This window comes from the organism of the source record quoted next, unplaced genomic scaffold (genome assembly GCF_019419815.1).
Source record: "Pyrus x bretschneideri cultivar Hongxiangsu unplaced genomic scaffold, Pyrus_bretschneideri_v1 Contig35, whole genome shotgun sequence".
In the NCBI taxonomy this organism is placed as follows: Eukaryota; Viridiplantae; Streptophyta; class Magnoliopsida; order Rosales; family Rosaceae; genus Pyrus; species Pyrus x bretschneideri.
In genome coordinates this window covers 4,991,105-5,019,073 of record NW_025999668.1, presented here as the reverse complement: position 1 = coordinate 5,019,073, position 27,969 = coordinate 4,991,105, and the positions used below count along the sequence as shown (strand labels likewise).

The window sequence follows — 27,969 nt, the reverse complement described above, 5'->3', positions numbered from 1 at the left end:
TTCAAGGAACTTTCGTGTTCACAACCTTGTGAGTAAAAAGTCTAAAATTCTCCAAAATAGTGCGTAGTAAACCCTAATGGCTAAAAAACCTTATTTATACTACCACAAATTAAAACCCTTCCTAGAAAAGACTTCTAAAAACTCGGAAACATAATAAAATAAGATAATTAGGAAATACATTCAAATTTTAACTTTGGGAAATCTGCCCAGCCACAAAGAATCCCACGTTTCTGGATCTTCAAAGCTCCAAAACATGCCCAAAATGACTTGAATTAAATCTTGAGATGTTCTGAACATAATTGCAGAAGGCCTCGAACCCAAAAGACATCAACTTTGACAGCATTGCGCGCTACTCCTTTATTTCATTACCATAAAATAACTGCTTGGTAGAAAAATCCGAAACTTTAAAACTAACAAGTTGAAAAACTCATGAACATTCTCCAATTAGAATCATTCCAAAATTCATCCGTTTGAATACTTTTTGCTCAAGAGGAAGTCGAATGTCCTACATTGGAAATATAATTCAAAGTATCAAAATTCACCAAAAATAGCCAACAAATTATAACTAAGATCAGGGTAAAATATATAATATAATATGGACTCATCAGTAGTCATGATTTTGGCCGTGGCTTTGGTCGTGGCCATGTGGTGGTTATATCTGTGGTGGTCGATGTGGCTGAAACCTGAATCCTTGGGGTCCTCCACCTGTTCAAGCTACTCCTAGTATTCTTGGTGCTCTATTGGCATATTGGTACAATTATTATAATTCCCCGGATCACCATGTCATGGCTTGTCTTCATCAGTCTCATACTTCATTCGCTGGGTTTATGGCTTATTTTATTGAAGGGGTGCGGCAAAGAGAGAAAGAGAGAGATAAATAAACACTTGAGGAATCCTATGTGTCATTCTTCATGCCTTGTGACTTTATTTATAGTAAACAAGATATGTTTCTTTACCTTGTAAGTAATACAATTATAAAGAGATATGGCCTTCTAGCATCCTAAATACAATCTACTGGTGATTTACACAATCACACATGTGTCATAATTAATATCACAACACAATAATCTTAATTAGTCTCTCCTTTTTTTGTTGGCTTCTATGTCGCAAAAAAAGGATGAGTAGCACACCAATATCTCGCAATAGCAACCAGACATGCATTGTAGCAGCTAACACCTAATCCAAATGTGTCTCTAGAGTTGCTAATGGACATGGTTGGACAACGGAAAGGCTAAAAGATCCGTGACCTAGGAGGGGTCTCGTTCGAGACCTCGGAGGATCTTCTTTATCTAGCTTTCAACCTGCAAATGGAGCTTGTTCCAGACTGCAACAGTTAGAGATGGGCTTAGAAGACATAGGCCAGTGAGAAGAAGCTTGGGAAGAAGCTGTGTGCCAGCGGGAGAATGACTTTCGGCCGTACATTCGAGAGATGGCCAAGCAATGTTTGCATCTGTCATTCTCATGCCCAATCCTCCAAGTGACCTATAGCCGCCATCCCAGCAACAACTCTAGGAGTCATTAGTTTAGTATATTTTCTATACGTACATTTGTATGAATATTTCAGTTTTAGTATAATTAAATAATTTTTGTTTATTGTAATTCTTTTGAGATTATATAATTAAAACTAAATAATATTTAAAATATAATTTGAATTACTAATTTAAAAAACTTAAAATGTTTGCCCAACGAATACTTTTCATTGAGCATGTATTTTCTATTTTTGCCTAACAAAGAGCATGTATTTTGTTTTTTTTTGTTTTTCCTTTAAATTCCTTGCCCAACGACAATTTCGCCAGCCAAAATATTATTCTTACTTTTTATTTTTCAAAAATACAACTTTGCCCGACGAAATAGTGGAAAATTCATTGGTAAGTTGTTTGATTTTCGTCGTTTAGGATACTATTCTAGCTCAGCAATGAGTTCTAGTAACAAAATAATATCGTCGGGCAAATTTGGTCAACACCTTGGCTCAACAAAACTATTGTCAGTAATTTCGTTGGGGGAACAATATTTGCCCAACGGAGTTTTAATTATTGTCGGACAAACAGTTGTTCGACGACTTTTGCCCGACTAATATTGCAAGACGACTCTTCATCGGGCAAAGCCTTAAGCGATGAAACCTTATTTAACTAGATGAAATATTTTCATCTGAAAAGGGTTTTTTTTTTTTTTTTTTTTTTTTTTTGGTAGTGGTCAAATGGATATAGTAAACTACATCACATAATGTTAAACCATATATCCTATAAAAAAATAAGGGTAAAAAATCTACTGCTTGGTCATAAGCTATCCATTTTTATCAAACACTGTTAATTCTAACGAAAAAAGGCCATGTGAGGCTCAATCGACCTATTCACTTTGAAGTAGACAACATTGCCTATATAAAGAGAGTAGGCAAATCTCAATTGTTTACACCTAGTGATGCAAGTTGGTTTGAAATTTTCGCATTGGTCATTAACATTTTTTAAAAATATTGGATGAAAATTGGAGTAATGCATATAGAAATTATAAAATTCTGAATTTTCACCCAAAATTTTTTTGAAATGTTGCAAATTTATACCGAGGATTTTTTTTTTTTGAAATATTTCATTTTTTAATAATTTTTAATATAATGTATTTAGTAATTAACTTGTGTCTTTTAATTCGTTCATCTTAGTTTTGAATACAATTCATTCATAGTTTTGATATTTGATCATACACTTATAAATCTTTAAAGTATGACACTACAACATTAATTGAATTTACTAACAATTTTATATATATATATATATATATATATATATATATATCAAATAGTAAAAAGGAATGAAAATTGCATATACAGAAAAAGTGCGAGCATGTTGTAGGCATAATTTACTGAACAATTATGAAGGCCAGAAAGAAAGAGGGTGCGACATAAAGAGAGAAGGAGAGAGATGTGTAATTGTGGGTGTGTGTTATTCCACCCCATCGTGTCTTTATTTATAGTAGTGGGGAAGATTAATTCCTTACCCTTTAGGATTACAACTCTTAATAGGTAATCTACTCCTAATAGGAATGTAAGATACATTCCCATATCTACTATGATTTACAGAATCACATTCCTATTCTAAATATGACTGCAACACTCCCCTTTGAGTGTGTAAATACTCAACAAACCATCGCATCATATTCTTCAACAGATAAGGTAGAATAGTTGATGAAGTCATCGGCACAACGTGTGACATCCCACATCGCCCAAGGGAGTGATCCTTATATGTATATTCCCATCCCTACCTAGCACGAGGCCTTTTGGGAGCTCACTGGCTTCGGATTCCGTAGGAACTCCGAAGTTAAGCGAGAAAGGGGCTAGAGCAATCCCATGATGGGTGACCTAATGGGAAGTTGCTCGTGAGTTCCCAAAAAACAAAACCGTGAGGGAATGGTAAGCCCAAAGCAGACAATATTGTGCTATAGTGGTTGAGCGGGCCCGGGAAATGTTCCGCCCCGGACCGGGATGTGACACAACGGGTGATCGCGAGTCTTAAATTTACTTTGAAGTATGCATTTGTAAAAACTCACTAAAACCTTGCTATGGTAAAACACAAGGGATGGGCAAAACCGATAAACTAAGGATAAAAGTAAGAAAAATATGCATAATGTCTAAAACGCTCGTCAAACTAGACAAAGGTAGTGAACTCAACGGAGTATGATCATCCCGGGATGGGTGCCTCATTAAAACCTAGTTAGGTATCAAAAACCCAATGGGAAAAATGCTTCTAATCGTAAGGAAAAATGGTACATTAAGATCATGTGAGTATGCTTCAAGATACCCCCCCTAAGTTAGACATAACTTCTAAATAAGAGAACTATAAGCAATTCAACTCAGATAATTTACGAATATCGATTCCTTAGACGAGCTTCTGAAATATAGACTTGGGCAATGACTTGGTGAAGAGATCGACCAAGTTGTCTTGGGAACGGATTGCATGACTTTAATCTCCTGATGCTTTGTTGATGTAGATGTAGGCGCAATATGTCTTGGCGTTGACTTCGTTCATGTATCATGGCTTGGTCAGGTTAATACATGTGGCATAATCTTCATGGATCGTCATTGGGACTCAACGATGGATGAAAACACAGCAAGTACTTCGAAATTCTCAACAAGAACTCTTAACCATGTCTCACTTGTGGCATAGTGAAGCGAGGTGAGTCTTGGAACGATTCAAAGATTTCGCAACTAAGGTCATATCGTGGACCTCCAAGATATTGCGATATCCCTAACGGTAAAGACATAACCATTTGGGGATTTTGCCTTGTGTGGGTTTGATAAGTAACTAGCGTCAGCATAATAAACAAGGCAAGCATCATTCCAAGGATCAAAGGGGTTGGATCTGCTAAGATGCGTTAGGATTTGCCCATGTAGTACCTTCAGGGTACATCTTTAATACCAATTCAGTGGTTGCGTGTAGGCACGGTGTTGCATCTTTACCAAGATCAACATCGAATGAGACGTCCTGTCTATATACAATGAGCTAAGTACAACGCAGCGCAAAGTTAAACTTTAGATATGGAATTTTGGATTCCATAACCTCTTCAAGCGTCTCATTTGCATATAACGTATGGACGATCAAAGGTATACTCAAAAGTAACACATTCGATGTGTAGTTTGACTGGTAGACCAAAATACCGTCAGAACAATGCTTGAACTTCAGGTCAAAGCATAGACAAGTTTTCCCAAGATCTTTCATCTCAAATTCCATCTTCAAGTGCGAGGCAGTTTTCTCAAGTTTTTCCGGAGTCTTAGTGAGATTCGTGTCAACGACATAAACTGTAACTTTAGCAATTTGGAATAAGACTTTATAGTTTAACACGTAAGGGCATAATTCATCCCTGACTGATCAAATAATCACGTAGACAGGTATACCACATCTGTCGGATTTTTAATCCATAAGTGAACGCCTTAAAACAAGTTAAAAGGGTGTTTTGTGGTTTTGGAACTATTTGAACCAGTCCATGTAATTCTTCGGAAACTTACATGTAAATCTTCGTATCTATATCCACATGGAGAAAACACTAACCATATTTCATAATGTTGCTATTAATCACAGGACGTTTGAGAGAAACCTTGCGTCGTAAGGCGTACATCATATCGCACTATTTCATTCATCTCATAACGTTTCTTTTCCCACTTGTAACACAACAACGTTACCTTGGGCTGTGTAGGAACGACAGGTCCAATACACACTTTGGTAAGAAATTTAACCTAGATTGTAACTTTAGTTGTCTAATCAGTTCTCCATTGTCACTTAATCAACGGAACACGGTTCGATATCGTCGCTTTTTATTTATGTCGGTAGCTACCATATAAGTGAAAACATCATCGATGTTAATTTCATTTCAATTCCATTTAGCTCATCCAAACTAGTATACTGGACCAAGAACTTTAAATCTCAGGAGAAATCCGGATTAATCTCATGAGATGGAAATGATTTGAGACAGCGATCAAGTTTAAATTCATTTTTGTGCCATGCTTTCCTTTTCTAGGAAAGTGAATCCTACGAACCAAGTGATCTGTCATGCTCTAGGCCAAGACAGATTGATTAGCTATCCGTTGGTGTACCGAACTATCCAACAGGGGCGTCCAAACCATCCAACAAGGGCGGCATACCCTCTAGGGATGTTGACTCGACGTCCGTTCAGTACGTCTATCCTTGCAGGCATGTTTGCAGCTGGTATATGAGCTCATCACTTTAGCTAGATCAGAGGAATGCGTATAGAGCAACATTTTGGAAACTAGAATTCATTGCACTTGCTTATCACACTTGTGCAGTATGGGGACCGAGATGAGACATAGTGGGTAACGTCCACGTAACTTCGCACCGTTCTATAAGAATGTTGACGTTCTTATCTCCCCCTAACGGTGGGAAAACTGTCTCATTAAAGTGACAACCCGCAAATGAGCGGTAAAGAGATCGCATGCAAGGGCTCTAAGAAAGCTAGTGTGAAGGAGAATTATGATCGACAAAAGATACACATCCTTCTTTGAGGACCCATGGTGGTACGTTGCAGAGGCGCAACTTGGCACATAGAATGCACATCCAAATGTTTAAATACGAAAATCGTCAGGTTCGTACCCAATAACCAACTATAATGTCATATAGATTGGGTGGGAATGGGCGTCAAGGCGGACCAACATAACTATGTAGAAGGATTGCATAGCCCTAGGCAGAAACCAAAAACTTGGTACGTTTACCAAAATTCAGGCTATCATTTAAATTGCGCTTTATGATCACTAGGCCAAGCTTTTTAGGGTGAACATGGGAATTCAATGTTCAATTATAAACCCAAAATACATGCAATACTTTATCGAAAACCGTCAATATAAACTCTCCAGCATTATCCAGTCTCCCGAACCTTAAGGGATAAGTAAGGTGGTGAACCCTTAATCGGCCATAAGATTTAGCAGCAATGTGTGTGGACAAACATGTGACCAGTTTGTCGATTCATCAACCAAAACCAATAGTATTTATATGGTCCGCATTTTGGTTGGATTAGTCCACATATATTCCCTTGAATCCACTGTGAAAAGAGAGTCGTATCGTATCTTTGCGAGGAATGATATGGAAAATCAATTTCCTTAATGAGCATGCTTGGCAAAGTGTGCTTGTAGGCAGAATATCCTTACTTCAGATAAGGAGATGCGTTGTAGCATCATTGTTCGACCTAAGTGTCCCAAAAGTGAAGGAAAATTTGTGAAAAACATGTTCATTTAAGCAACATCAATAGCATGCAATTAACAATTAAAGGCGGAATCATGCTTGTATGCACTTAAAACAAAACATTTACCCATGAAATTCAAAGCCTAGTAGATAGGTGAACCAAGACTCAACTCAAAACAAAGTGAGTTGAGAAATCAATACCTTTGTAGATTCCTCTTTGCATAAGCAAAGGCTAATCACCCAAAGAGAGGGCCTTCATTCCTTGCATCTTGGATCCATGGATTTGGATGGATGAAAAGGTTTCTCCAAGTTCCCAAAATTGAGAACCTCTAAGTCTCCACACCAAGGTATATTGTAGAAGAAAATGAGTGACCTAGAGGAAGTAAGATTGCTAGCTATTCCCCTCTAGATTGGCCAAAATTTTAGAGAGAAAGGAGAGCTTGTGTTCTCATCCTTTCCCCCAAAAATAACCCTTAGTAAATTTTAGGCTATAAAGTCCTTTATATAGTCCCTTCAAAATAAGTGACCTAATGGACCAAAAGCCCTATTCTTTTACACATGGCTAGCCTATAGGTTTATTGGGCTTTCAAGCCCTTTGTTTTATTCAAGTTGTCATACAACTTGAGTTAATGGGCTTGACATTCAAATCCCATTGGGCCTTGCGGCCCAAAACTAACCCGAGGTTTTTAACGAACTTATTCGTTTGATTAATTAACATATTAATTAATCCTTGCCATAAATAATTAAACCATTTAATTATTCTTACTCATCTCCGTTGAATCTTCAAACTCTACCTTACACGGTGTACGATCCATTAGGTTCCTTTTAGCGAGGCAGTGGGCGATTCAAACTCTTTCAAATCGATTGTGAATTGAAACTTACTTTCAATTCTCCCATTAGTGATAATACACTTTTAGGGCTTCCACAAACCATGAGTGACACCTAGCAGCATATCATGGTTACCCAAGCTAATCAGAAGAGGTGGAGAACCTATTCAGTTTAGGATTACAAATGCAATACGGTCTTTCTCTAATACAATACTCTTGACCACATTGTTTGGTTTGATAGTTTATTCATGTCTACTATCCAATGTGAATCTTGTACTTATATGATTACCTTGAATGTGATCTGGAACGCATTCCAACATCTTATTCATACTCTGGCCAGAGATTCTAAATCATATCATAGAGTATTCTCCCTCAAACAGTTTGAAGGTTAGAGATCCCTTGTTGCGCATTCACTTGCCTCCATGGCTAAGTGGCTTAACCCCAACGATGCCGTGGACACCCTGATAGAGTGACTTTGACATAATCAAAGATTAAGGACCTAACCACAAGACAACTGTGATGCCTCAGGTCAAAAGACTAATTTGCATTATCCCAACCATGAGTTCTCATGTGACATGAATATGAGAACTCTTCGTTGATCGTGTTCAGTGAACTCATTCTCTATTGAGCACCTACGTACTTGTCTTGATGTCACACACACCAATGACTCGAGACTAGTCACTCTCCCTGAGAGAAGACATAGCACGTACTGATCTTAACGGACTGTCAATGCCCAATTGACAATCCTATGATCAAGAACGTTTAGGATGTGTCAACGAAAGAATGGTCTCATGAATCTAACTTCTTTAGATCGCATTCTTCCAATCACATATTCCTTGGACTTATCGTTTAAGCATATAACATTTATATTAGACGGCTCAAACAATAATCTTTGCCCTTTACATTTAAACTACATTAGTTTGAAATGAACTACATTAGTTTGAAATGTCCGTAAAGTATCATCATATGATTGGTTTTAGGGCACATTTCCAACAATCTCCCACTTGCACTAGAGCCAATCAGCTTAGTCATCATTGATGATACCTCTTCTGTAATTCATTTCATAAATGGCTGAGTAGTAGGCCTAAACAATGGATATCTATATGTTATCCATAGAAGCAACCTTGAGAATAACGACGTCACCATTATACATGATTCTCAATCATGTGGTTCAGTCTCTCATTTGAGTTCGGACTTTGATGAGACCTTGATTCCCTGGCTTGAGCTATCGCCCTATTAGTGTCATACACTTTCTGGTTGGAACCGAATGAAGAGTTCATGAATGAACTTTCCCATCCAAACAACAATGTTGTAAGCTTCTATATGGCAATATATATTTTGCATACATGATGGAACACATTAAAGTCATTTACTTTTAACGTTTCCACCCAAATATCTCTTTAGTCATAATAAAGAGATATCTCATTATCACTTCATTCATAATGAAGAGATATTCTATGATGGATTAGATTCATAATCTAATACATTTACGCTTCCATTACGTTACTCTAATTCTTCCTCATTCTTGAGGAATCCATCCTTAGTATTTCTTAAATACCTAAGGATTCACTTGACAGTTGCCATGGTTCTGATCCTGGGCTTGAACTGATATCATCTTGTACCGTTCTAGGTACAACTTATATCAATGTTTTCATACAATATGAAATACATAAATCACCTTTCTGCGTATGCATAAAGGATTCTATTTACGCATTGTTTCTTTGGGAGTCAAAGGGTACATTCCCTTTGAGAAGAACAACTTCCTAGTCTCACTAGAATTGTCATTCTATTTGAAGTTTATCATCATATGAGAAACTTCCTAGCATCTCATTTTCTATTTTAGGGATTGATATAATCCAATTATATCTTGAAATCTATCATTATAGATTTCCATCCCATGTATATAGACTATGTCTCCCATATACATTCTATCATTATAGAATGTTTAAAGTCATAACTTTAACGATGAAGAATTCCTTTCATTTTCAAAATTAATATATATCATGTATATATATTCAAATTTAGGAATATGATCAACTCCCACTAATCTTTTGTAAACCTAGTAAACAAAAGATTCATTTACATCTTTATGAGAAATCAAACAATTGATCTTTTCTCATAAGACGCTTATAGCTCCCACTAGCTTGCTAAGATCTATGATGGATGGATCTCTACAACTAACATGTCTTAGAAGTATATATCATATATATATGGGTAATTGATAATGTCCAACGAATTAAATCTTATTTATGTTCATTCTTCTCCTAATGGAGAAATTCATTATCTTATGATGCTACTTTCCTTGATATTTTTCAAGGAAATTAATCTAAAGTGTTACTTTTTCCTTGGATCAAATCTAAGGAGGTAAATACTTTAGACGTCTTACTCATCTACTTACATTTCTTGAATTCTTTGAAACCTTTTGCAAAGTATTCGGACTTGTGTTTATTCAAAATAAACTATAGTCCAACCGAGAGTGATCTTCGGTGAATGTCATACAACATGAGTAGTATTATGTTGTGGACAAGTGCCACTAACATCTAAGTGAATTAACCTCAACAACTTTGTGATTCTTTCTTCTTTCCAAAAGAATAAAGATTCGAACATTTCGCCTCTATACAATTTTAACAAGAAGGTATTGGATCCGGATCTAACGATCCAAAGCATCCATCTATGACCAACTCGTAACTTATGTTTTAGAGGTATCACAACTCAGTTGGGATTAGTCACTACCTTGTAACCTTTTGGGTTTTAAGCATCATCGTATTCTAAACAGTTAAACTACCACATCATCTCTACTATAGAGACAACCAATTAAATTACAATAATCTAATTATTGATTAATAAAGAACAATGTTTTTGTCAAACAAAACATTTATCTATCTCTACTATAGTGACGGATTTAAGTTCCTTAAAATTGGAATGTAAAGACAATCTTTAGTATTTTCCAATTTCTTTGTTAGTTCATATGAGGAAGTAAGTACAATCCGCTTTCGCAGAGATCTATATTCGATTCACGTTTGGAATGTGAAGTACTTTCTCTTCTCTCATTTAATCTTCTACTTCTTATTAGCACACTTTTACAATAATTGTAAAACATAGTTACTAATACGGAATCAAGCATTCAAGTAGAAGAACCAACTGTTTTGAACTATTTCAAGAACATATTACAACACCTTCGAAAGGTGTGTTCTTGACACTTGCAAGACATTTCTTGCAAATACCCCTTCCAATATCCATCCTTTCATAAAGAAAGTTTGTTCCCTTGGAGTTATTTTGCCTTCTTCATTTGACTTCCCTTTTGATTACAATAGTCATGGTCCCTAAACTCCCACTATCTCTCTTGAAACTCATTTCAAATATGTTATACACATCAAACGATTTGGAGAGCGTGCGGTTATTGTTCACTATATAGTTTACAATAAACTTAGTGAACCATTAGGATAGGGACACAAAGGTGAAGTCCTTGCCTAGTTTCCGTCTCGTTAAGTGGTTTAACACTTCAACACTCAATGATTCAAAATCATCATAAGTCCATATAAATGGACTATTTTTGTCAACCAACCATTATGTTCTAAACATAATAACAAACTTTCAAGAGTTGTTCAAGGCAACTCTCATTTCTTCATACAACAATTTGTAAGTGAAGAATCATGGCACATAAAGTGTCCATGCCCTTGTGCTTACTTCTCAAGTTCCTTGTTCGTGTAACAAAGAGACAAGCACTAAAGTTTGTGTTGATTAAGGGTTGTTCAAAGCAACTCTTATTTCTTCATACAACAATTTGTATTTGAAGAATTATGACATTAAAAGTGTTGTCCTTCTCATGTTAGACTTATCTAACATATTCTTCCAATGATACATTATCAATAGGAAGATTGTGAGGATGAGACTACTTAGTTACATCTACAAGCCATTAAAGACAATCTATGGGATTGTAGAACTAAGTCCGGAAATTAAAGCGTTTGGTTTTTCTTTGTCAAGTTTTGGATAGCGTTTGCAAATATATTGGTAAACAAATACATAACGAATATAAATTGATTGATTTTAAGCCATTTGATTCGGGTCTTTAAATCACATAGCACCACCCACTATTTTTGGCAAATTCCATATCCCTCATCGGAATTCGAGAGTTTTGGAGGAAACTCTTAGTAGGGTATGGGAGGCTCACTATTACCAAGCCCACCTCACGATTATACGATGTTGGTTAGCAAAAATAATGATGAGAGAATAACGCTTTACTCATTTACAACTCTTGTAATTACCCATCTAGTTTGGCCTCTAGAGAATGAATGCCTCAGAATTATATCATGTTGGCACCATTGCACTTAGTTAAGTTATTCCCACCATGCTTAGTTTATGTAGAGGTTCAAGCACAACCTCAGAATTATATCATGTTGGTCATACTCGTTGTCTACACTCACCTCATCATATGCGTATAGACTCCTCCTGAATGTAAGCATGCACTTTGTACTCCCCCATTATAGGGTGAAGCCGGTGTACAAGTCACAAACGATTGGAGCCTACCACGGTGGAAGGCCACGAAGAGATATTCAAAGCATCTCTCGCTTATCAACTTAATATTGATTTGTTGAGGGTTTTAGGTCTCATCACATATAAACATACATTTTAATCTAATTAAAACATTTTGGTCCTATTACAACTATTGGTCCATTTGATTGATTTAGTTGTATATAATACTCCCACTAAGCTTTTAAAACGGTTTTTAAAGCAAGAGTATATGATACTACTAACATGAGGTTTGCATTCATTGATGGACTATATAGTTGCCTTAGGGCCTTAGGATGACTATGAACCTTTGATTCGATTCAACACGAGCCTAGTGTTGAATCTCGGTCTAGGGATGGAGATTGATTTTAGTTACGCGTTTAATCACATTAAGGCGTGTTGTCTTATTGGGCGTTGGACCCAATTACTCCAATTTCATGCATATCGAATAAAACAAGAAAGGAGTACTTCAAAGTAAATAAGAGCTTATGCTCTTTTACAACAATTGATCAAATCAAATTACTTTAAAGTAAAGAAGAGCTTATGCTCTTTTACAACAATTGATCATATCAAATTACAACCAAAATTTAATCTACACATTCCCATGGTTCAAACAAATTTGAAACGGCCTTTCACATAGCTCAATTATCGTAGGCTAAGGTTCATAATCACCCTTTCTTTAATTAATTAACGCTTTAACTAATTAAACTTGAATGCAACATTTTCATTTGGTTTTTGTATCCATAGAATTGATTTAAATGGAACTAAATATAATGAAAATCCAATTCTCATTAAAGAGACAAAACAATTTTTGTTCTCATTCTATTTGTGCCATTTTGCAAAAACACAAACTTTTGGGTCAAAATACAAATATACAAAAGTATCAAAACTTTATTTAATTGCACAAAAGCACTCCACTAGAGGGGTGGCCGGCCATAGGATAGTAACATAGAGATTTTTGATAAAAAGAATTTTGTAAGTGGATTTTGGTGGGTGAGATTAAAGATGGTGGGGATGGTTTGAAAAGAAAATATACCTTTGATATAATTAAAAACATTTAATCATTTCTTACCAACAAACATCATCCATCAACTAATATTCAAAATTATATCTTTGACATAATCATCACCCATCAACTAATAATCAAAATTATATCTTTGACATAATCATCACCCATCAACTAATAATCAAAACTTTATGTAAAACATAAAACTTTTGAATCAAAACTTCAAAACTTTTTGTGCTTGATAAGAACTTCAAGAAATATGAAGAACATACATGAAAACTCATAATAGCTCCATGGATGTTTTCTTTCATCAAAAACTCAAATTTTCACAACTCAAAAGAGGGTTAATATCCTAGGGTACTTAGGGGTTCCAAAAAGCACTTTAAAACCATTTTACAAGCCTAACATGAACCCAAAAAATCACCCTTTGGATTTGGCCGAAAATCCCAAAACACTTGGCACCAACTTTTAGTTCCATTATTCATGCTCATATGAACTACATCTACAACATTTGAGATGGCAAATTTTCTAACAAAATTTACATTCAAAGAAGCAAGAATAAAGCTTGTAACAATTACAACATTCAAATCACAAACTATGAACTACAAAACCCAAAAGGATTCACCAACTACTAGACTTAGGCTCTTGATACCACTTGAAGGAAAATTTGTGAAAAACATGTTCATTTAAGCAACATCAATAGCATGCAATTAACAATTAAAGGCGGAATCATGCTTGTATGCACTTAAAACAAAACATTTACCCATGAAATTCAAAGCCTAGTAGATAGGTGAACCAAGACTCAACTCAAAACAAAGTGAGTTGAGAAATCAATACCTTTGTAGATTCCTCTTTGCATAAGCAAAGGCTAATCACCCAAAGAGAGGGCCTTCATTCCTTGCATCTTGGATCCATGGATTTGGATGGATGAAAAGGTTTCTCCAAGTTCCCAAAATTGAGAACCTCTAAGTCTCCACACCAAGGTATATTGTAGAAGAAAATGAGTGACCTAGAGGAAGTAAGATTGCTAGCTATTCCCCTCTAGATTGGCCAAAATTTTAGAGAGAAAGGAGAGCTTGTGTTCTCATCCTTTCCCCCAAAAATAACCCTTAGTAAATTTTAGGCTATAAAGTCCTTTATATAGTCCCTTCAAAATAAGTGACCTAATGGACCAAAAGCCCTATTCTTTTACACATGGCTAGCCTATAGGTTTATTGGGCTTTCAAGCTCTTTGTTTTATTCAAGTTGTCATACAACTTGAGTTAATGGGCTTGACATTCAAATCCCATTGGGCCTTGCGGCCCAAAACTAACCCGAGGTTTTTAACGAACTTATTCGTTTGATTAATTAACATATTAATTAATCCTTGCCATAAATAATTAAACCATTTAATTATTCTTACTCATCTCCGTTGAATCTTCAAACTCTACCTTACACGGTGTACAATCCATTAGGTTCCTTTTAGCGAGGCAGTGGGCGATTCAAACTCTTTCAAATCGATTGTGAATTGAAACTTACTTTCAATTCTCCCATTAGTGATAATACACTTTTAGGGCTTCCACAAACCATGAGTGACACCTAGCAGCATATCATGGTTACCCAAGCTAATCAGAAGAGGTGGAGAACCTATTCAGTTTAGGATTACAAATGCAATACGGTCTTTCTCTAATACAATACTCTTGACCACATTGTTTGATTTGATAGTTTATTCATGTCTACTATCCAATGTGAATCTTGTACTTATATGATTACCTTGAATGTGATCTGGAACGCATTCCAACATCTCATTCATACTCTGGCCAGAGATTCTAAATCATATCATAGAGTATTCTCCCTCAAACAGTTTGAAGGTTAGAGATCCCTTGTTGCGCATTCACTTGCCTCCATGGCTAAGTGGCTTAACCCCAACGATGCCGTGGACACCCTGATAGAGTGACTTTGACATAATCAAAGATTAAGGACCTAACCACAAGACAACTGTGATGCCTCAGGTCAAAAGACTAATTTGCATTATCCCAACCATGAGTTCTCATGTGACATGAATATGAGAACTCTTCGTTGATCGTGTTCAGTGAACTCATTCTCTATTGAGCACCTACGTACTTGTCTTGATGTCACACACACCAATGACTCGAGACTAGTCACTCTCCCTGAGAGAAGACATAGCACGTACTGATCTTAACGGACTGTCAATGCCCAATTGACAATCCTATGATCAAGAACGTTTAGGATGTGTCAACGAAAGAATGGTCTCATGAATCTAACTTCTTTAGATCGCATTCTTCCAATCACATATTCCTTGGACTTATCGTTTAAGCATATAACATTTATATTAGACGGCTCAAACAATAATCTTTGCCCTTTACATTTAAACTACATTAGTTTGAAATGAACTACATTAGTTTGAAATGTCCGTAAAGTATCATCATATGATTGGTTTTAGGGCACATTTCCAACAAAAAGGTCATGCCAAAGCAAGTAAACTGCTCAATCACCAGGCTCCAGGCCAGCCACATATGGTGTATTCCCAGTTGGGAGACAACCCATTGGCCACAAATCAAAGCTTTAGGCTCATTTATGGAGGTAGTGCAAAGATATTTCACTATATTTTCTTCAGTGGTTTCATTTATGATCATTGTCATCTCGAATATCCTTAAAAACTCAACGTCCGGGAGAATTTAAGGTCCCTTAAATGGTGATTCGGTACCATTCATACAACGAGGAGCGTGCCAATGCTTTTAATCAAGTTGGATAGACCTGAAGTCGTTGTTAGAGATATGATATAGGTGTAAAGTTAGTATGCGTAGTACGCATTCATCCAAACAACTAACTTTCCTACATTCCAACCTAATCATGTGTTTAATTGAATCGGTCACATGTATTAAGAAACATGATCCAATTAACTCATATTCGAGGACAATATCAGTAAGATTATCCATAAGTAAAACATACACCAAACTTGAATCCAAGAACATAGAAAAATGTTCACAAAGTAAATGGTTTACTAAGGGGATTCGGCCAACAAGGCCATACATGTCAAAATTTGGCTCTTCCAACGGTGTTTGGTGGAGGAAAAATTAGTCTCACATATTGACTACTAGAATGGTACTCCTTAACAACATTGGTAGGGGCATGAACAGGTGCATAACCAATGATCTATTCCATCAAGACGGAAGAAGATTTTGCAAGGTTAAGGTTTGGGAATATTATCCCTTATTCTTGAAGTTTTAGGTCTTAAGTGCCAAAGATCACGCTTCGGGCATGATGCCACACCTTAGCAGACCCTGATTCTACCATATGTTTGTGGTAGTAATTAGATCCGACAATGTGGTAAACTTCCGCTTTCCACATTGTTGCTTCAGGGGCGAGTTAGAAACATAGAAGAACAAGAAAAATATTCTCCAGTCAAAATTCGATCAGATTTATAAACTTCAGAATTGTACTCATTCATGGACGTAATCATGGTGTGCTTCAGGCAATGTCTTTCATGATTAAACTGTCCGTAGGAGCGAGCCAAAGAGCCATGAAATCCTCGTTCGGGAGGTATTTCCATTTGTAATGCTTCGGGTATAAGTCTACGAATGAAGATCATGGCGGAGGCTTATTCAGCTCTTCCATGTCATTGTTGGCTTTGGTTTCTCAGCTACTTTAATAGTCAAGTGGAGATTCACGTCTTGTACCCCACATAAAGTGGTTTTTATTAGAAATGTCCAAATCAGGAAAATCGAACTTGTTACGGTACGACAATCCACTGAATAAAGGGAACAAGATTGTGATTGGTGCTATGAGAATGAATCATCCATAAGCATCAAAGTTAGAACATTCGAGTTCTAAGACATGGTTTTCATGAAAAAAACGTCGGCCTTTCATGGGTGTATTTGTTTTATGAAAACTTCGGGTTTCAAAGGCACTAAATTTGAAACTACAGGTTTAATTTAGTTTCTGAACGTTTAGTTCATAAAAGAGAGGGTCCTACAAGAACACAGAATGCAATATGCTGATTTAAGTGTAATGGATTTGAGGTTCTTCGGGAACTAAAGTGTGAGCGCTTTGGGACTATGAAAGGATGTCAACAGTTCAAAGAATAAAAATAAATTATTGAATCGTTAATGTCCAAAAATGATCTTCAGGTCAATAATTTTGGATTCGTTATCAAATTAATGGACTGCAGGTCACTTTTAATTAATTCAATAAATCGGGCCATACCAGGTTGATCGTAGAAGCAAAATAATATTAAAATAATATTATTAGATCAAAAATATAGCATAGCCCAAAGAAGGGCTGGGTGCCGTGAGCAAAAGAGCTTGGGTTGCTTGCATGAGAGCAGCCCACTGGTTGACAGGGACAAAGGCCCTAACAATAAGCTGCTGGGTTAAATGGGCCAAGAGAGGGGCACGGGTTCAGGCTCAGCGAAAAGCTAGCCTGGGTTAGGTTTGATAAGCCCAGCCGAAGTTGGGCTTCTATGTTTTGGGTCCAAGGCAACCTAAGCCCAGCAGCCAAAGCTTCTGGCAAGCAAGCCGAGACTGGAGCGAAGCCCAGTGAGTTCACGGGCCAAGGGACGCGGGACAATGGGCCAAAATCTGCTGGTTTTTTTTTACTTAGGGACTACATGCCCTATAAACAGAGGTAGGCCGAAAGGCCTAGTAGTTTAGGTCAGCACAGCAAGGCCCTAGGGCTGCTGCTGTGGGGTCCAAGGTGTCCGCAGTGGTGGTGCTGCAAGTGCCCATATATTTTTTTCGATATAATTAGGGTTTGAAAACCCTAAATTGCTTCTAATTTATTTTATATAATTTGACTCACAAATTCCACATAACAATTTAATTGTGCGATGTATGAAACAAATATATATATTGAAAAATATATGAACATATACAATATATATATCGGAAGGAAAATGTAAACATAGGGAGGTTCATGCATCATGGGGAATGTTTTCATGCTTCGTGGACGTTTCAAATATCTTTCTTTATTTTAAGCGTACCTGATTAGCAGAAAACGACAAAAGCCTTTGAATTTGTAGAAGATCGTTGGAGATGTATCACGTTCAACAAAGAAAAAAATAAATTGAATCAATAGCATGTAGATCAATTCAATAAAATAATAAATTAATCATAAAAAGAATAATTAAAACGTAATACTCCCTTGATTGAAGAATTAACCTTCTTTAGCGTAGTGTCAAGAGCGTGCTGATAACGTGTTGTAGGCATAATTTACTGAACAATTATGGAGGCTAGAAAGAGAGAGAGGGTGCGGCATAGAGAGAGAATGAGAGAGATGTGTAATTGTGAGTGTGTGTTATTCCACCTCATTGTGCCTTTATTTATAATAGTAGGGAAGGTTAATTTCTTACCCTTTAGGATTACAACTTTTAATAGGTAATCTACTCCAAATATGAATGTAAGATACATTATCATATCTAGTAAGATTTACACAATTACATTTTTATTCTAAATATGACCGCAACAGAGCATATATTGTTTTCAATTTTTTATTATTATTGTTTAAATTGGACTCCAGAGGGAAGAGACTGACCAAAGAAGGAGGACCTGGTCGGGGACACAGGAGGTTGAAAGTTTTCAGCTTATATATTAATGTTATTATTATTATTATTATTATTATTATTATTATTATTATTATTATTATTATTATTATTTTAGTACCTGATTGGGAGGATATATTAAAATTTAAGGTTAAAAAAGAGTTTATGGAATGAACTTAGCTATATACGAAGAAAACCCAGTTTGATTTTTCCAAAACAATATAGTTCTTCAACAACATTTTGAGTACAATAATACAATTACATAGTTTTGTTCTAAGTACACTAAAAATTACACCACATAATCAAAATTTCAATTACAATACAAATTGTTAGTCAATAATCAAACACTCAATTTGTGTACAACTTATCCTAGCACATTGTTTGTTATCCAAAAGACTAATTTTCTAAATCATGGATGAATATCCAATGTAATTCAAGGAAACTCCCTCTTTTGTTACAACGATGACATTACACAACAATTGATACCACATCCACATGGAGTAAATACATAATTGGATCTGGAAATCCAGTTTATCCAATACAAAATAAATAAATAAATAAATAAATAAATAAAAGATGTATAATATAATCCTTTCAAATTAAACTGATTCTCCCCTGGGTACGTAAATTATTTTAATGTGGTGCGTCCATTTTGTCATATGCTTTATGTACGTAGTTGCATCAGCTGCTCCACAACGTCATCCATCTCTTCATCCTCAATCTTTTTCATGTTGTCTCTTACTTCCAGTGCCTTTCTTCTCACGCCCTCTCCAATTTTCTTCACCACCACCTTTCCGATCGCCTCCGCAATCACTTCTCGCTGCAAACCACCACCTTCTGCTCTCTTAGCCTCCACACCCACGCCGACCTCCTCTACCAGTTTGGCGTTTACTGGTTGGTCAAGTTGCATGGGCATGGCTATAATTGGAACGCCGAACTTGATGCTCTCCAACACAGAGCTCCATCCACAGTGACTCACGAACCCACCGACGCTAGGGTTCTGCAATATCTTTGCTTGTGGTGCCCAACCTCCACTATCATTCCCCTCTCTCCCACCCTCTCTACAAACCATTTTGGCAATACCTCTTCAACTTTTGTGGTTTTGTCTTCCTTGGGAAACCTAATAACCCAAATGAAACTCACTTTGCTGAGCTCTAACCCATGAGCTATCTCTTCTATGTCCTCCTTGGACAAAAAGTACTCACTCCCGAAGGAAACATACACAACGGAAGACTTCTCCCTTTTGTTCAGCCACTGGATGATCGGAGACTCCTCGTCGGTGTTTTGGCCCAATGGGTCTTGAACTAGTGGACCGACGGGCACAATCTTCTTCCCGACTAAATCAGAGAGATAATCGATATATTTTGCTTCAATCTCTCTGGAAGTTTTCGTCAAAATGATGTTGCAAGAACTAGAACAGCATTGCTGTATGCGGTCTCCCTCCTTTAGGCCATTTGACAAAAACTCCATCTGATTTTTGAACATTTTGATCTCGTAATCCCGAAGATGGATTCCTGGAAAAGGAAATTTGAGACCGGAATTATTGAAATGGATGACGAAAGTTGAAATAATGGTGGCGGCGTTCATGGTACAGAACTCGACGGACGGAATATTGTGCGACAAAGCTAGAGAGGGTGCCCATGGTTGGAGAAAATCGTAAATGAGCAAATCTGGTTTTAGGGTTTGGAGGATGTTGGAGAAGTTGCTGCTGGACATGTCGAAGGCCTTTTTGAGAGTGGACATGAGATGGGGTGGGAGGCCATTGGTGGTGTGGTAGTGAGGAGGCAGTTCAGGAAACTCATCGTGCGAAAGATGGAGCTCCACAAACTCAATGCAGTGAGAGTATTTTTCAGAGAGTTTGGGTTTGATGGAGGTGAGATTCACAGGGGTGGAACAAATGTAGAAGTGGAGATTGTTTCTCTTATGGGTGAGCTTCTTGGCTAGCTCGAGGAAGGGAGAAATGTGGCCGTGGGCTAGCCATGGAAGCATAAGAATACTAATGCTTCTGTGCTGCTGAGAATAAACCATTTTCTTTCTAAATTTGACTCTTCTTTTGTGGTTATTCTTTTGACTAACAGAACTGTTCTGATGATTTTACATTTTGATGTCACGGGGAGACACATATATATAGGGGATAGTGTGATCGAGAGGGGCCAAGATTACAAGAATTTTGAAATAATTGATAGAGTTTAGAAACTGTAGATGTTTCGTGTAAGCTGAAGATGCATACGACAAAGACACATCAAAGAAAAGAAGTTTAGTCAAACTTCTTTTTTATTTGTTGGTCTTAAGGATTACCTAATTACCTAAATGTCGGGTGAGTTTCAGAAACGACAAAGTAACTCCACAATAAAATCCTACCGTCCTGGCAGCTGATACATGAGTTGATCATTTTGATTTTTGATTTGGGTAATACTAGTGAAATTAAAATTCTAAATTAAATTAAACAGTTTTGAATAAAAAATTATTTACAATAACAATATATTATTTGCCGATGAGATATATGTATTTATTCATAGGAAAATTTTATTTGAAATCGTTGAACCTTTTTCTGCACTTAGCTTACTCTTTACACCCATATTGTTTTTAATTAAACTTTCAATATCTCTTTAAACCTAAATTTATTGCCTAAATAATCCTCACAAACCCAATTCAATGATGTAAATTTATCTTTACATTCATTTAAAAAATAAAAAACCAAGATCAAATGAATAGAGCGGGGAAACATGCGAAAACAATGATGCAAAGAATGTAGCTGTTGGTGGTTTGTCTAATTAGAATTTAGATTGCAAAGCAAAGACTAATATTATCAGTAAGATATTATACGAACGCAGACATGAAGAACTTAGCTAATCAATGCTGTCTATTATCTAACTGTAACTCTCGAATTAAGTAGTAGCAGATTGATATGTAATCCAATAACAAAAGCAGGATGTTATGGTTGTATGTAAATTAAGAAGTAGAAGACTTTGGTAAATGGTGTCCAAAAAGAACAACAAATACTTGGTAAACTTATACAGCTAATACTCAGAATATTAGTATATGGCATATAAATCAATAAATCAATAATTCAACTCTCACATAAATAAAGGATTAAAAATTTCAAAATCACCCTCCATCCGTCAAAAAGAGCTTTTTTTCTTTCTTTATGAAAGCATCTTAAGATTTTTCCTAGAACAAAACGCACGTTAAAAGTTACGTAATGGTTAGAGTTTAGTTACTGATTGTGGGTTTATTAATATCTTATTTTTCTTGTACTTGATAGTAATTATGCAATAAGGTAATAAAGATATTTCACATTTAAAGTTTAAATTGGATGTAGAAAGAGGTTAAATGGATTCAAATAAAATTTCCCTTATTCATATCGAAAATGTTAAAATAATTGTCTCTACGAGGTTGTCCTCAATTCGTTGGCTTTACCCTTGTACAACAAAGGTAGAAAGAGCAAGAATCACATGCAGTTATTACTGTGGCATCTTAGAATGAGTCTTTATCAAATATAGCCAAAAATTAACCTTTAATTTCCAAAATATTACTTTTTATAAAAACTTTCAAATATATCCATAATTCCACCTAAATAGACATAAACACCCTCAAATTTAACAATCAAATAAATTAAAGACTTTTAAGCCAAAATGGTTAGTGACATTAACATAACTCATTAATCTGGTCCTTAACAATTAATGATAATCAATAGTAGTGTTCTTGAATTTGTCTATCGTGAATCATTTTAGCCTTTCGTTGAATTTATCCAACGTGATCATTTTAGTTTTTTCTTGAAAAATCTGTCAATTGCTCTATTAGTGTGATGATGTGGTGCCACGTGGGTCTCACAAATTCAATCATATAACGACATGTAGATTAACTTTAAAAACCATTTTTATATTTAAAACTAAAAATGATATTAGTAAGAAAAAAGGCGTTGAAGGTATGATTGAATTTCTACTACCCCCACTTGCAGTAACCGTGGCGACACTCAATGTTGGTGATGAGGGGGTCAAAGGGGATATGGTTATGGTGGTGGAGTGTAGAAGCAAAGATGAAGTTGGACCTGAGCTTGAGGCGACGGTAGTTAAAAAACTTTTAATTTATTTAATTGTTAAATTTGAGGATATTTATGTCTACTTAAATGAAATTTTAGATATATTTGAAAGTTTTTATAAAAAAAGTGATATTTTTGAAATTAAGGGTTAATTTTTTGCTATATTCGATAAATACTCTCTTAAAATACTTTGTCTGCATGTGCTACAGAAATCACATGCAGTTAAAAATGTACATTTTTTGGCACTTAGTATTATGATCTAGTTATTTTTTTTTACTTATAAGTGAGAAGTCTTATATTTGATTTTTGCCAAACACGATTTTGAATCACATTATTATTAGTTCATTGTGTGAATGTAAGCCCATCACCTCTCTATTTAGTGTAAATAATATTGTTTGTTCAAAAAAAAAAAAAAAAAAAAGTGCCCCAATCTCTGGTTTCAATGATACGAATCATTAGATAAGCCTAAGCATTCAAAAACCAACTTTCCGAAACACTTTTGAGAATAATAATCAACCATACAGGATGAGTATTGGTTCTAATTCAATCTTCAACGTTGTCTCAGTATGTAATGGATGAATTATTCTTTTGAATAGTCTTCTTCTTTAACCAACGTCTCAGTTTCGAAACTTATTTTTGCATAACCACAATTTGTGTACCTCTTCTCCTTTGCAGCCACTCAGTATCTAGCTCTCCATCACATCCTCCATGGTGTCTCGACACGGACACCGACCTCATCTAAGCAGTCTAGATCAGTTGATTGGCAAGATGCATGGCATAGTCATGGCATGCACTGCTAAAACTGAAACGCCATCGAAATACAGCCACATGGAAAGCTTCATACAGATATAGGTGGGTTACGTAAGTGTGCACGTAATTGCAGATTGCGTGGTGGGCATAAAGGCTTACGTAAGGATCTATCTTTTTTGTTGTTCGGCCTGATATAAATTATGCCCCATTCAAAACTGAAGGGACACAATAGTTTTTCATTTTTCCTTTTTGTTTTTTATTTTTGTTAACTCCAAATTTCTTAAATAATACGGTTCATCTAATGCTAATGCTACGACCAATGCACGTCTTATATAATGTTGTACTCACAAAAAAAAAAAAAAAAAAAAAAAAAAAAAAAAAGAAGACTTGAAGAAGATATTTTTAGTGTGTTGGAAATACGACCAATGCACGGCTTATATAATGTTATACTAAAAAAAAAAAAAAAAAAAAGACTTGAAGAAGATATTTTTAGTGTGTTAGAAATATGGTACAATACATCAAGTGACATATTGAGAGAAACATCTGCTACTGCCCCAAGGACGTAGACACATTTACCTAACTTTGTAAATATTATTTCTTATTTACTTTCTATTCCGCTGCAGACATATATATCCATCATTTCACAACACATATTTGATTATAAATTTTTTGCAATAAAAATACGTATTCGCAAGTATATGTACTTCTTATATCAGGGACTGTTCTAAAAGAAAATGTTAAAATAATTGTCTCTATCGGGGTGATCCTTACTAGATATTTTACTTTTGTATAAAAAAAGTTAGAAATAGTAAAAATTGTTGTAAAATCAATGGTATGTGTGCAGTGAAATAAATGAAATAAAACATAATATTTACGAGGTTCCTCTACAGTCAGTGTGACTGAAGTACGTCCTCGGAGTATCAATTGTGCTTTTATTTATAATTTGGAATAATAGGAGTACTAACATAACTCTATATATTCTCTCATATCTTCTTCCTCTCTTTACATTCCTCCATAATTTCCTCTCTTCTCTTTCCTCTACCTTCCTATTTCTTTCTTCCATATGCTTCTCCATTTATAGGTGAGGCTTTAGACAAAGGTGTAGTGGGATGAGTTGTAGAGTGGTAGTGGGATGAATTGTAGGGTGGTAGTAGGATGAGTTGTAAAGTGATGGCCATCCACATTCAATATGAATTACAACACTCCCCATTGGATGGCCACAAGTTTTCGATTGACTCATTAAAATCTTGATATGTTTTGGATGCTTCCCCTGATGAGTATATGCCCTGATTTCAAATTCTTTAGGCTGATGCGTGTCAATGCAATACTTGAATTTTTGTGGGCTCATCGTTAATCATTCTTCTTCAATCTCTTGCATAGCAGAAGTGGTGTGCAACCTTTGCCTTTGAACTATCCTTCAAAACATCGCTTCTCAGCAACTCATCTATGCTTGGTAGCTTCAGTGTAAAGAGCCAACATCATACCAACTATTTTGGGGTATTTGTTGAGGAAATCCGAGACCTAACAATAGTTGAAGATGACTACTCGAGAGCAATGCTAGGTAAGCAATCAGGGAAAGGTCCTAGGCAGTTAGTTCCTGACATTTCATGTTCCGACTGATTGCTCTCTTTGTCCTTGTCTTGCAAGTAAGAGCAAGGACAAAGAAAATGACAAGGGGATAACATGATATGAGATACTTTTGCTTTTAACCCTGATGATATGAGATATTTTTGCTCTTGAAGAAAACAATATAAGGTTTTGATACTGATGCCAACGAACTTTATTCAGGAAAATCTGGCTTTTGAAGTTCTTAGAGTGATGCCTCTTTGATTTTTGAACAAGTGGCCATGTTGCCTCTTCGTTTATAGAGGCATCAATTGTGTTCAAAAGCACACTCAGAAAAATGCTGCCTACAGAAATTTCCCCTTTTTTCATTTATGAGATTTCAATTTATCTTACCTCATTTTCCTTCATTAATTCTGAAAATGGCTTGCCCATCTGACCGTCGTTTCAATTTGAATGTTGTGGAAGATGCAAACATGTCTTTTGAAGATAATATATGGCACACATCCTTCTTATCCATTAATGGTTCTCTTACAATTAGGGACTATGTGATAAAAAATGACATAACCGCTACAGTGGTAGCTAGGAATCTTCTCACTCCCAAGGATAACATGATACTTTCAAAACGATCTAATGAATTGGTTGTTCAAGACTCTTTGGTTTTCAGTGTTCAGTGTGCAAACTCTGTATCCAATATGGACCAACATCTACTTGCTTGAACTTGCCAAGTCCAATCATTAATGGCCAAGGTGGCAAGTCTTAGACAAGATATCAGAAGGCTTAAGCACGAAAATAAAGAGTTGCACATGCTTGCAAATAATTATTCAACGAGCATGAAAATAAAACTTGACCAGTTGCAGGAATCCGAAATCGGATTCAAAGTAACCATTAGAGGTTTGTGGCTTTATTCCAAAGGCACCAATTGCCTTCATTGTCTGGAGTTTTACCAAGTATTAAGGCTCTAAATAATCAACCTATGTTGCCTATTCTTTCTAAAGTTTCGCCAAATACTGAGGCGTCACATGATCAATCTCCAGTGTCTCTCCCTTCTAGGGTTCTGCCAAGTACTGAGGCTTCACATGATCAATCTTTAGTGCATCCCCCTTCTGGGGTTCTGCCAAGTATTTGAGGCTTTACATGAGCAACCTTTGTGAATGCTCCCTCCTGTTTGTTTATTTTTGTAGTTGTAACTCATGCGTATGCACATGCATGTAATTTCTCAGAGATATCAATAAATAAGCTTCATTTCATTCCAATACATGCATATGTATGTAATTTCTCGGAGATATCAATAGATAAGCTTCATTTCATTCCAATATATTGTGCTAAATATAATAAAGCATACACTTCACTAAGATGTGGTACTTCTGGACCAAATATCAATTTATATTTTCTCTCACGAAGATAAATGATCGTTCTTAATGTCTAAATATTGGTTAATTATTTGAGTATTCAACTTATAATCTTCAAACCATATGGTCCCTTAATATCATAAACATCATGGATAAGATTTGTGTTGGTATATTGTTCGATCTGTAGCTTAAGACAATATTTCTTTCAATACTTTATAATCTTTTTAGACTCTTCAGGATTTCAAATCTAATATCATCAACTCTTGCAAGAGATTTTAGTATATTACAATAATATCATAATGAAACTACTCACTAAAGCAATTTATACCATTCATTGGTATTGAGTACATAGTTTATGTTTTACCCTTCCAGAGCTTACTTCAAGCAATTTGAATAATTTAGGAATTTTCTACCCTTCATGACATATGTTCCTTTGGAATTTATACAGAGCAATTTGCTCCCATGTATACTTGAGAGATTTACTTACGGAGATATGATGTGGGTGACTCACAACACTTCATATACAATTCTCCATTCATATAAACTCATTTACAGGAGTATAATTTCAGATTTCAATTAGTAACATTGTGTCATATGATGTGAGTGTATTTCACTGTATTACAAATGCCCATATGTAACCTCCTTGGTTCAACATCTTTTGGCTATTTGTATTATATACATACATATATATATATATATATATTTTTTTTTTTTTCCACGTTCTTACAGAATTGTAATGGAATTGCCTTTCTCTATTTTTGGCCAATAATTTTTCCTTTTGTTGACGAAAAAAAGAACGAGACTTCATATCAACACAGCTCATTAATGAATTTAGTAGCTACTTGTAAAAACCAAAATTACCATTGGTTATCATCAATCTGTGATCCCATATTCTCATGTGCATGTGCATGCATAAAAGCTTTTCATTTCTTTGGATATCCATTGTCTCTTCAATGGCATTACACTATCTCTTCCAGGACAATCATAGTTTAGAGAATTGCAGATCATAACCTCATCTTGAGTGTTATAAAGCTTGGATTTTAATCTCTACTTTCGGGAGTTGAGTCATTGAAACCTATACATATATCATGCTTCATGCATGAGACATCAAAATTCTCATGTTCGCAGATTGTCCTTCTGGGACGTGTATCCATGCGGCAACTGTCATGCTTCCGGCATGCAACAGTTATACTTCGGGAATGTCATAGTTTAGTAGTGTCATATTCTTCTTCTTTCGAATGACTGAATCTTTTAAGTCTGAAGGTATGCCACGCTTTAAGTGTGTAACAGATAAATCATTTGCTGCCACATTATTTTGTCTAATAGGGACATTAATTCTTGCAGGCACATTTGCAGCTATTATATGTGATTTTATCACTTTCGTTGCATCATTAAATGCATATGACATTTGATTTGGCAATACTTTGAAGATGAACAATTATTCTCACTTCATTTTCACACTAATTTGTTCGTGATTCAAAATAAGACAAAGTGGGTACATCCCACGACAATTCTCGTAGTTCTTATGGATTGATTTTTTCTCCCCCTAACAGCGCGAAAATTGTCTTATCAAAATGAAAGTCCGCAAACCGCGCGGTAAACATATCCCCAATCAAGGATTCTAAATATTGAATGATAGATGGTGAATCAAATCCAACATAAATTTCCCAATCTGCAATGATGACTCATTTTAGTACATTGTGG

General features: G+C 35.7%; 1 pseudogene; it reads right to left on the bottom strand.

Moving 5' to 3' along the window:
• Positions 1-18,898: 18,898 nt before the first annotated feature.
• Positions 18,899-20,613, bottom strand: LOC125480649 (annotated as a pseudogene).
• Positions 20,614-27,969: the final 7,356 nt, after the last annotated feature.